At 43.1% G+C, this 12,305-nt stretch overlaps 1 long non-coding RNA gene across 1 annotated transcript in view; it reads left to right on the forward strand.

The window, feature by feature from the left end:
* Window positions 1-12,305, forward strand: part of LOC144324293 (uncharacterized) — a 345,086-nt gene that overhangs the window by 197,799 nt on the left and 134,982 nt on the right. The window lies entirely within an intron of this gene.

Consider the following 12,305-nt stretch of genomic DNA (forward strand, 5'->3'; position numbering starts at 1 on the left):
GAAAGACCTCATACACCACTGCAGCAGGGGGGAGCCAGAAGTGGGTCAGAACTCTGGATGAAGTGCTTGAGGCTCCAGATCTGGAGGCCCGGCTTCTTGGTCAACCAGCAGAGACTTCCTAAGGCTGGAGCCTGAGAGGGTGCTCTGGTCTGTCCATTTCTTCATCCCGAGGAGGATGCTTAGAGCTGCATTCTTCCCACAGGCCCACTCCTGAAGTTCTGCAACTCTTCATGAGCAGCTGCAGTTGCCCCAGAGGTGGGGGAAACCAAATCCAATATCTAATGTTTCGTTTCTTTGCTTTACCCTCTTGGAACCCTATAGGATGTGATCTTTCTGTCCCCTTTGCTCCCTATTTGGCATCACCTTAAAGCCCTTTTACATTGGGCGGAATGCTTTGATAGAACACAGGACTGGGAACCAGGGCTTCTGGGTTCCCCTCCCCCTGTGTGATCTCGGGCAACTTGGCAGCAACAACGGTGTAGGTTTGACCATCAGATTGTGGTGGCAGCCTCTGGGTGACTTCAGGCTCACCCTGAGTCAACGTACTAACGCAGCATGTATGTGTCCTATGAGTGAATGAATGATTGTCCTGACTTTGGGTTCCACAGAGAAGAGACTTGAAAAATAGTACAGGGAAATTCCCACCATGTTTTACAGCATCACTGGTCCAAAAAAAGGGAAGAGGGTGTTTTAGTCTGCTTAAGCTGCTATAATAACATACCATAGACAAGGTAGCTTAGCAAGAGGAGTTATTTCTTAGAGTTGTGGAGATTGGGAAGTCCGAAATCAAAGTGCTAAGAGATTTGGTGTTGGGGGAGCCTTCTCTGTGGCTGGTAGTTAGCTATAGATAGCTACCTTCTCACTGTGGGCTTCCATGGCCTTTCCCTAGTGTGTGCCTGTGAGGAGAGGCATCTCTTTCCTTCTTTGTACAAGGACCCTCCCCATCAGGAGGATCGCACCTTGAAGACATAATCTAAACCTAATTAACTCCCAAGGGTTCCATCTCCAAAACCAACACACTAGGGGGTAGGACTTCATAATGAATTTTGGGTAGACAAAGACACTCAGCCCTTGGCAGGGTGTAATGAATCAGAGGACTGTCCACAGAGCACTGGCACTCAACTGCCATGCCTGTGTGGGTTACCCAGCTTTCTGGAGTCTTTTATGTTAGCCTGTAAAGTAGCAATACCTACCTTAAGGATGGTCCTGGAGGTAAAGTAGCGTAACCAGTGTTCCACACTTGACACCAAGACTGGTAACAAAGGTTTCATCAAGATGACTGATATTACTTCTGTTATTGTTACTGATTTCATTGCTTCTATTGTTTCTCATTCCCAATGGTTAAGTACTAATCATGGGAGAGTTCAAAGAACCTCAAGAGCTTCAGGGCTTTTTTAGAGTGATCGTTTCCATCTTGTGTTTTCATCTATAAAGTGCAGCTACTCCACAGATTGTGAAAAGTCAAATGCAAGTACGTTCCAGATTCTCTCCTTGCCAGTAGGAGAGCACTTCCTGGAACGTCAACTGAGCTGGACTTCCAAGCATATACTAGTGCATCGTGGCAAGCCTGAATCACTCGTTCTTATCACCACCACCACCACCCCCATTTTTTTTTTTTTTTAAAGAGAGCGCTAGCATGAATGGGTTGGGGGAGGGACAGAGAGGGGCAGAGGAAGAGAGAGAATCTTAAGCAGACTCCATGCCCAGTGTGGAGCCAGATGTAGAGCTCGATCTCACAACCCTGAGATCATGACCTGAGTGAAAATCAGGAGTCTGATGCCACCCAGGCACCCCTCTTATCACTTTATTTTATAGGGTGAGAGTTGATGATAGGCGTCAAATGAAAGTTGGCACTGGAGCCTGGTTGCTAACTTCTCAGAGTATCATTTACAAAAGGGATCTATGTTGAAAGCAATAAAGAAGCCCTTCTGTTCTTGCAGGACTGTTCCCTAAATGTTTCTGTGGTGGTATTTTTAGGAGTTGAGCCTCTGTGGTAGGTTTTTGTGTTTGTTTTGTTTTAGTGTTTTTACCTTAAGGGAAAGTTTGGCTTTTTAATTATTATCACCACGTACCGGATGCTTGGGGATTTCTTGATCATAAATAAACTTTACCTTAGTTATATCTGTCCTTAATAGGAATTGACACAACGTTCTATCTTCTAGACTTAAGAGAAATGACTAAGAAATCTACTTTATGAATCCATATAAAATTTTCAAGATATACTGGGAAAAACTTTTTTTTACTGTGGCATAGTTCCTTCACAAAACAGCTTAAAGAACTTCTAGCTCTATCACCTTGAAACTACAATAGGCTTTCATTAACCATGCATTTACATTTATGTTGTTGGGTCCGGGGAATTTGTAGATAAAAATATTGCCTGAGTGGTCACTACCATACTTCGTCACCCTTGGCCAATTTGAAGGGAAAAAAAAAAAAAAAGGTGTTCCAACAATTAAGCTGTGAATTAGGCCAAAATTTTTGCTTAGTTTCTGATTATCATTCAACATATACCTTCAGGTTCCATGAAAGGAATGAGTTGTGTTGAATTAGCATATTTTATGACTTCTCTTGATCATCTCTCACCAGATTAGATGAGGACCCACATAACCAGGAAAACCATTTTCAGGATGCTGTCTTCACTTGGTGCGTGTGCATTTGTAGAAAACCACTAATCTGTAAAACCAGGTTGGGCTCTGCCACTAGGAACAAGGTGACTGGATCTGAGCCATTCCTGGTTAGGAGAGCAGGTTGGGTGGGCAGGCATGTTCCCATCAGTCACTGATGAATATGTTCCTTCCAAGGTGGTAGTGTGACCACAGAGCCATTTGACCACTCCTCTAGAGCCTACTGGCATTGGTTCCGCAGCTATACCTCCTGTCAAGGTTAGGGGGTCACAAAGAAATGGAAACAGGAATTCCGATCTGACCTCCACAAATGCTGAAGCGCAATCACTATTTTGACTGTCAAGTTTTTCTTGATGTAGAAGTGCATCAGACTCACCTGGGTGATATGTTAAAAAAGGAGAGTCCCATGTTCCCTACAAGAGGTTTTATTTAGCAAATCAGAGACTGGGCCTAGAAACTTGCAGGTTTAATAAGAGTGTTTTTCATTGAATGGTACATTGACCATACTGTTGGAAACATCAGCCTAGGACAGTGGTTCTGAAACTTGAATATGTATCAGAAGCACCTGATGTGTTTGTTCAAACACTGATTAATATGCCCCCCCCTCCCATTTCTAATTCAGGAAGTCTGCCTTGGAGCCCAAGAATTTGCATTTCTAACAAGTTCTAAGGTGATGCTGTTGGGGACTGTATTTTGAGAATCCATGGCCTGCTAAAACATAGAGTACATTTCAAATAAAACCTGTTGACTAGGAAGGCAGTTACCTGAGAGTAACCTCAAAGAGGCAGTTACCTCTTTGAGAAAAGGAAAAAAAAAAAAAATCAAATGAACCTTTGCTCTGGGCATCTACTAGGAAAAAAGTGCCTAAGCACAGTGAAATAATATTTTATCCTGGTAACTTTTTATTTTACTTGTATATCTTATAGATGAGAAATCCAAAGGTTAGGGCAGTTTTATCTTGTTAAAGGTCACATAACTGGCTAAATATTTTTAAATATTTTTTTTCCTTCTGAGTTCCTGTAGTTATAGATGCAGCAATTTGGAGTAGACATTGGCCCAGTGAGGAGGCTGCTTTTTGCTGCTACCCAGCTCAGCCCAGACTTACCTAGCCCAGTCGTGTGAAAGGAAATGGCATTCATGCAACACATTTCCTGCGATCACAGAACATCTCTTCTGGAAAGATGGCTGGATTTCATTGCTTACATTTACCATTCCAGGGGCCAAAAAACTCCCCTAGGATAGAACCCACCGCACAATTAGTAAGCCAGTGATAAGGTATTGATTTCATTTGTTTATCTATTTACTAATTCATCAGTTCATTTAAATATTTACTGAGAATGACTGTTTGCAGAGTATTGTGCAACCACTGATACAATAGACAGTTCTAGAGGGAAGCCAGTAAATCAGAATTTGTGTGTCTCCCTCCCCACTGATCATTATCACATTTCTGAGTAGGTCCCTTCAGTTCTCTGGATCTCAGTCTCCTTACTGGCAAGTTTAGTGAGTGGGATTGGGGACCTCCAGGATTTCTTTACTTTAGAATACTTCTGAATTTATGATTTAACCCTAAATGTGCCTCACCTACAATGTGCCTGCCTAGCCCTTGAGTTGTGGGCTGCATGTGTTCACGGGGAACATGGGAGGTATAGAAGGAAGTAGAAATAGAAGGAAGAGTCCTTGTCTTTGAGAACTGACAAACCAAAATGTGCACACGTGACATCATTGGAGAATACCACAAGTCAGCATCTAACCCCAGGGGTACGACAGGTAGCACATCTTCTGTGGGAGAGATAGTCAAGGGTAGTGGGGAAGGGACTAGGGAGTGAGTGAGGAATGGTGTGAGATGGGTTAGTAGAAAGGGAAGGGAAACAAATTCAGGAAGCGTGTAACCTCAGAAGCACGAATTTTCATGATTTCATACCCTGTCATAGTCCAGAGTCCTTTTTTCTGTGCTGGTCACCTCATTAGACACATCTGGAGCTCGGTGAGCCATCTGCTTGTGGGTCCTGCTGCCAGGTTTAGCAAATGAGAATACAGGGTGCTCGGTGAAATTTGAATTTCAGACCAACAACTCAATTTTTAAAAATATAAGTATGTCCCAAATATGGCATGAGGCATACATATACTTAACAATCATGCATTGTTTATCTGAAATTCATATTTTAACTGGGCGACATGGCGAGTTTCTCAGAATCTGGGCATGCCCACTGTGAGGGCAGTTCCTAACTCCTTGACCAGTGCCTCACTCAGAAAGCCTGAACACGTTCTCTCCTTCTCTCCGGCCAGTGAGCAGAAAGAGCGCAGCGTCTCTTCCTTCCATTGCCCACCTCTTTTCAGGCGAGAGTCGAAAGAAAGCAGAGAAGCCCTTGGAATCCTCCACTCTCATGACTCTGCTTTCACCAGGATTAACAGACAGCCTCTGGCAGAATTAGATTCCTCTAGATCTCCTTTCCCCAAGGCCTTGGAGGCTCCTGGACACATGCACTCTCTCTGCTTGCTCTCTCTTGCCTCACGGTGACTCTGCAGCTCAGCAGTAAGAGCGAGAGCGGCTGAAGGAGTATCATTCTGCCCGTGGGAGGGACTGACTGAGCTATTTTTTTTGTAGTGAATTGTTTTAAGAAAAAGAGCTCCTAGCTTCCTGTCCTTGTAACCTTGCACATTAGGTCATCAGGTTGGGGTGAGGTTCATTTCTCCATCGCTCTGTGTATGTGTCTTTGTTCTCACCTCCATGTTTTTGAGTCCTTGGCTTAGATGAGTTTGGTTTTGCCTGTTGGGTGGGCGGTCCCAGGGACATCTGAAATCTTGAGATATATTGAGCAGCTTGAACAGAAAAATCCCCGTTTATATCCTCTTCTGCGTAATGCAAGTTAAAGGATTCCTTTGGGACATAATATCTGAGCTTGCTTTTTTCAAATGATTCAGTCTTCCATGGGCAAGCAAGCTTCGTTCATTAATCTATTCCTTCAACACCTCTTCAGTGCCTACTTTGTGCCATAGCAAATGTCTTCAAAATGAAACTCTGTCCGTAATTGCTCAGGAGGTACCCCATGCAGGCCTGTTCAATCTAGTGTCATGCCTTAGGGTATGATGGAGTGTGGCCCATTTTATTGCAATCAGATAGGTCAGCCTGGAAGAGGCCAGGACTCAACTTTTGGCCTGCCTACTAGAATGGACCAAGTGATGGGAACTCCAGGTTGGTGGGTAAAATAGGGCATCAGAAGACAAGGCAATAGCAGGTTGTGACTGATACGATACGTTATCATCAAGTGGAGGCGGCCCTATAATTCAGGGAAGTCGTTTAGCAAGTAGGCCCCACCTGTAGACTCAGATTCAGAAGTAGGACCTCTGCCGTCAGGGAGAGGAGCCAGCAGGCATGTGGGGAGGGCCCATTGGGCCTGGGGGCACAACATCAGACAGAGGCCTACAGACCTGACCTAGGGCAGAGAGGGGGCCTGGGTCTCCTAGATAAGAAAAATACCCTGCCTCGACAACACGGTGACACGTGTCGGGAGCCACAGTGGAAGTGAGTGATTTGGGGTAATCAGTCTTGAGTTAGAGCTGCTCAAACTAAACTTTTCCAAGATCAGAATTGTTCCTTTGGGTTCCATGAAGCTGAGGCCGCAGCTGTGGGCTAAGTGGCTTAAGAAGGGATTCTGGACAGGGCCTGCCATTACTATTAGCTGCTCATGAGTTTCTGTGATCACAGAAATTTAATGGGTGTTTCAGGCATTGAAAATTATTTCCATTGGGTGAATCAGTCTAAGCAGACTGGATTCCTGGAAAACCTACAAAGCAGCACATTTAAAACTTCATTGAGATTGGAGAAGCAGACAGATAGTTCCTGTTTACAGAGGCTCTGGCTCTTTCTATAAACAGGGACTTCAGCTTGGTCCCCCAGTGAAGGAAGAAAAGTAGGAAATGACCCTAGTAGAAACCACTGAAGCCTGATGCTGGTTGAGTCACGATACAGATAGCATGGGGGTTTGACTCCCTGTAGAGGGTCCGGCTCTCCCCGGAGTGCAGTGGTCTTTGCACAGTCGGGGGCCGGCTGGAAAGCTTGTCGTGGGCACGTATGGTCCCTCAGAAGAGTATGGGCCAAGCAGGCGGGACCAGGCAGGGGCAGTGAGGCGGAGTGCAGCAGGTGCTCCTCCCCGGAGCTCCTAGAGTCATCATGGGAAGAAGCCAGCTGTGTCTCTCCTGACGAGTGGCTGTTTTCGAGCTCTCTAGAGCACGGTCCTCCAAGCACAAAGATCAGTCTACGGTTGAGTGCAGGTAAAGCAGAAAGGCCGGGTGCCCGGCAGTAGCCCCAAGGGCTGGAGGAAAGATGCAAGGGAGGGACAGCAGAAGTCCGCGTTGCCCAGAGACGCTGAGGGGCCGGAGGGGCCGGAGGGAGCGCCGCGGCTTCAGAGCATCACAGCAAGATGCTCGTCGCTGTCTTACGAGAAAGCGAGTGTTTATGTAGCACCTGGTCTCCCTGGCCCTTGCTGGGCCTCTCTGTCCCCAGAGAAGCCACACAGCAAGCCCTGGGGCAGAAGAGGATCTCAGCTGTCACATACTGTCAGGAGTTGGGGCAATAGGTTTTAAGGTCCCTAAATGATATTTATAAGTGAGGCCTCCCTTTGGGGCTGTATATTACAACTTCCCTGGTTTATAAAGATTATTAAAAAAATGTATCTTAAATGTTCTATATATTGATCCACATTCTAAGCCAAACAGCTGTACGGGGTAAACATCCTGGCCGGGCCCGCCCCAAGTGATGGCAGGGTTCTGAGCTCCAGGATTACGAGGTAACAGATTTTTCAGCGTCAGGTTGTCAGGGACATGATTCTTTATCTTCTTATGCTGGACTGGAAGGAGTTAATGCAATGTCAGATGTTGCCTAGACTGGAGGGGGAGGGCACCTGGGTGGCTCCATGGTTGAGCATCTGCCTTCGGCTCCGAGCATGATCCCAGGGTCCTGGGATCGAGTCCCACGTCGGGCTCCCTGCATGGAGCCTGCTGCTCCTCCCTCTGCCTGTCTCTCTGTATGTGTCTCTCATGAATAAATAAATAAAATCTTAAAAAAAAAAGACTGGAGGAAGATATTATGATGCTAATCCTAACATTTGCCTGAGACCTTTGACTTCTCAACTATATAATGACATCTATTATTTCTGCTTGATTCTCAGCAATTCCATGGAGAAAGTCAGGTCACTATGATTATCACAGTTGTTTGTGTGAGGAAACTGAAACCCAGAGGGGCTGAGTGACTTGCCTGAGGCCACACAGCTAGGACTCAGGTAGGCCAGCAGTCCAGTGCTCTTCTCAGCGGACCGCAAAGGCTCCTACAGGCAAAGGCATGTTCCAGCCTCCTGGTGGGTTACTTGTTCACATTATTCTTCACATTCTCCTGTTCCCCCCTGCACCCCCTCCCCCGTCATTTAGAATGTGTGTGCAGAGTTGTTGACCTTGGGTTCTGGAGTGAAACCCCTAGAGCTTGTCTCCCCAAGGATTTTGTTTCTTGAGCCTCTTCAGCTCTCTTTCATCTCATTCACAGCTTTAATTCTGGGCAAGAAACTTAATTTTCATTCAAGCTCTTCTCTCTGTAAGATGCTGTTATTACTTTTTAAATTCTAAATCCTGCGAAAGAAAAGCTGCAGCCATCTTCATTTTACGAGTTTAAACCAAGGCCAGAGACATGATGCAGTTGCCTAAGATTCCACAGTCAAGAGAGGGCAGAGATGGGATCTAATTTAAGTTGGCAGGGTTGAGAGTCCCTTGTCTTATTCACTGCGCTGCGTTACCTCTTTTAATCTACATCCATGATTTTTAAACCATAGTGTACGTCAGAATCTCCGGAGGGTATGTGAAAACCCAGATTTTCCCCAGATTCTGATTCAGGAGATTTGGGGTTGGGAGACCTGAGAATTTGCATTTCAGACGAGTAATAGTGCTGGTGGGGGGCCCACACTCTGAGAACCACAGATCAGGGGACTTCAGTGCAGCTGCTGGTTGAGAATTAAGTGGGCCAGTGTGGGCTCCATCCCTAGATATTTTTATTTAATAGGCTTCGGAGGAGGGACTGGGAATTGGTAGCTCTACAAAGCTTCACCTCTGTGCTACCAGGTTAATCTCCTGGTGACTCAGTTTTCCATCTAGAAAATTAGCTTAAGAATTAGTCTACCTACGCAAGGTTGTTTGTTGACTAGCTCAAGTGAGGAAACCGACGTGAAAGTGCTTTGCAAAGATAAAAGTTCCAATTAGAAGCACTTTATTATGGTTGTTAAAGCGGTTTGTTGAGGATTTTTGTAGTTGGGCCAGCCTGATTGTCATGTTGGTTTTTCATTTTCACCTGTGCATCCTTACCTCCAAAATGGGAGTGGTTGTTACGGACTTGTACATAATACTTCTGTTTTGTCTAGCACATAGTAAGTGCTCAGTAAAGTATAACTTTATGTACTTTAAAAGTAAAGCATCATTTTTTACTCTTTTCTTTCATGCTGATAGCTGTGTTTATAAAACGTGTCTGATTAATGTACTTTGAAAGACCGCTTCCATCTACAAAGCCCATCTGTTCCTTGAACTACTGCAGCTCTTTATTTGCTCCGTTGTATGTTGGCCAATCCTCTTTGGAGCATCTCTACATGTTCATATATTATATGACCTCAGGATCTTAATCCTGGTTTTATTTATCTGATTTTAGAAAGGAGCAATAATTAATATGTGTGTCTCCATTTAGAGTTTTACTGAACACTTTGATATTCATTGTCTCATTGGATGTTGTGGAATTTCTGATGGTCATGGTGATGATTCCTTTTTGCCAGTGGGACAAAAAAAAACTATATGAGAAGAAAGAGAAGTGATTTGTGTTAGATCCTTCAAATTCTAAGTGTCAGAAATGGGGCTCAGACCAATCTAGGCTCCAAGACTGGTGTTAGACTACATAGGGAAGTGTTTTATCTGTTGCATGTATTTCCTTCAGATGCATCCTGGCCATTTCCCCACTCCACTCTCGCCACAATTCTGTTGGGATTCTTGAGTTGAATTCCAATAAGTTGATCAGTTACTTTTTGTGGTATTGAAACTTTGTACCCAAGAAAATAGTTTGCTTTACCAGTTACCCAAGTCTTCTGTATCCTGTGGTCAGGCTCTTTTCCTTGTGCATGGTATACACATTTCTTATTAAGTTTACTTTTAGGTAGTCTGTATTTTTTACTTCTTTGGATGGGCTCATCTTTCCCATTTTACTTTCCTGCCAATTGTTCTTGACATTTAGTAAATCTATTTATTTTGTAAATTTATAGACTTTTTTGTAGATTTATGGATTTTGATTACTGTTCATAAACAGTCACTTTAGCTATTTCTGAACTCTGTTAGATGTAATCACTTTTTCAGTAGATTCTCTTGGGCTTTATAGAGAGAAAAATTATATTAATAATGAAATTTCTTACCCTTTCCAACAATTTAATCTAAACTTTTTTTTCTTATTGTATTAGTGTGGGTACTTCTATGGGATTTAGACTATGAGGAAGTTGGCTTTGGGTAACTTTTTCTTTTGAGAGAGAGAGAGCACTCAAGCTTGTACAAGCAAGGGGATGGTGAGGAAGAGGGAGAGGAAGCAAGAAAATCTAAAGCAGGTTCCACACCCAGTGCAACATGGGGCTCAATTTCACGACCCTGGGATCATGACCTGAGCTGAAATCAAGAGTTGGATGCTTAACCAACAGAGCCACCCAGGCTTACTTTTTATTAGGAAGACTCGATATGCTCTGAAGATTAAGCCATATGAATCAAGTTAACCTTACGTCTTGCAACAGCCTCTAAAACAAAAACATTTTGAAGGTTTTCTTGCTTTGATAGGTTTCATAATATATGGTTGGGTACACTATATAAGCTTATTCAGCATTAATAGAAATAAAGGATACAGTTCCCACACGTAAGTGGCCATTCATTGGTTTGACTGCAGGAAAGCAAGCAAAAGTTATTTCTGGAGCAGTAAAGTAAAATATACCAACTGACTATGATCAAGCTGAGCTATTTTTTTTTTCATTGACAATAATTGGTATCATTTTCATACACTTTAAAAAGAGCACAACTTTGTAGCAATTTGTTTTCTAGAGTCTTTATATGGGACTTAAGATTGTCAAATAAGAATATTTCTGTCAATAAGAAATATTTAAATATGTACCTCTGTTAAAACGTGGAAATTAAAACTTTAAGAATTTAAGGATCAGAATTTTTTACTTTAAAAGGATATCAAAATTTAAATGAGGAAACTGAGGCCCAGAAAGTTGGAATAACTTGCAGGATATGCAGCAATACTAGAAGAGAACTAGAAGCCATGTTTCTCAGCTCTCTCTATTCATCCATATTTAGACAATATCTAAAATATGCCTTGTGGGTAATTACCATTTTGTTGATTAAAAGTATGGTTAATTGTATTAATGGTCCCCAGGCCTACTGAATCCTCAAAGCCTCGAGCAGCTAGTACTTCATATATCATTGTACTTTATACTTTTTAAAAATTGATTTATTTATTGGAGGGGAGTAGTAGGAGGGAAGAGAATCTCAAGCAGACTCTGTGCTGAGTACACAGCTCAACATGGGGCTCCATCTCACCACCCTGAGATCATGACCTGAGCTGAAACCAAGAGTTGGAAGCTTGCCCCACTGTGCTACCCAGGTGTACCTGTACTTTATACTTTTTAAGTTTCCAAGGGCACTCCTCCAGGAGTAGATCTCAGTCTGTGCCTTTCTAGATCATGCCAGTCTACATCTACTTCTCCAGAGAATGCAGATACAGGAAGGACCATCTCACTTTTCTACATAGGGCACAAAATGCTTGTAGAAAAGGAACAACCCCTCTGTCCCAAGTCATAGGCAGGGAGCCAGCCATTAGGTTAGTTCTACTTGTTTATGCTCAGTGGAGACATGATGGTGTTACAAGTATAATTATTAGTTACCTCTGGAAACTCCTAACAAATCTGTGAAAAACAAACCAAAGGCCTTCCATTTGTGCCTTATTAGAGCAAAAAGTGGCTGCCAGCACTGTATTTTATTTAAAAATCCTTAGAGCAGATATTGTCAGTTGACTCACTCCCGTTTTCTTTTAGTTTTCCTTAGTTCTTCTCTACCACACAGGCTGGAAGGCTGAAGGCTACATTTGCCAGGCTCCTTTGTAGCTAGGATACAGATAAATAGCCTTGGTTCTACCCATTAGAGCCATCCCATTTATGACTTGGAGAAATAAGGGGAAGCAGTTATGCAAAGAGAAATTGAATCTTCTGGTTACAAAGACTTCTCAGATGGCAATGATAAGGCTCTTGGATTCCAATCTTAAGGGAGGTTAGTGCCTAGAGATGGGCAGTGGTCTCTAACCCTGACAGTTCTAGAGTGTAATTGGGTCTTAATCCTGGCTGTTTTGGTTCTGACTATATAATGAACAATGCTGGGTCCCTGATTATCCTAAAGATTCTGTGATCTTCTTAGTATCCTCTAGTATCCCCTTCTGCTGAAATCAGCTAGGCTTGTCTTTCTTGATTGCAACTGGGAATCACAATTTGTATAATCTTAATAATAGTAATAATAACTAATGTGAAGTATATCTATATAATGCTATTGTATATACAATACACTATTTATATATAAAAACAGAAACATTATTATAGTGTATTTAGCCTGTTATGTACCTGATATTCTTCT

Source organism: Canis aureus, chromosome 11 (genome assembly GCF_053574225.1).
Source record: "Canis aureus isolate CA01 chromosome 11, VMU_Caureus_v.1.0, whole genome shotgun sequence".
In the NCBI taxonomy this organism is placed as follows: domain Eukaryota; kingdom Metazoa; phylum Chordata; class Mammalia; order Carnivora; family Canidae; genus Canis; species Canis aureus.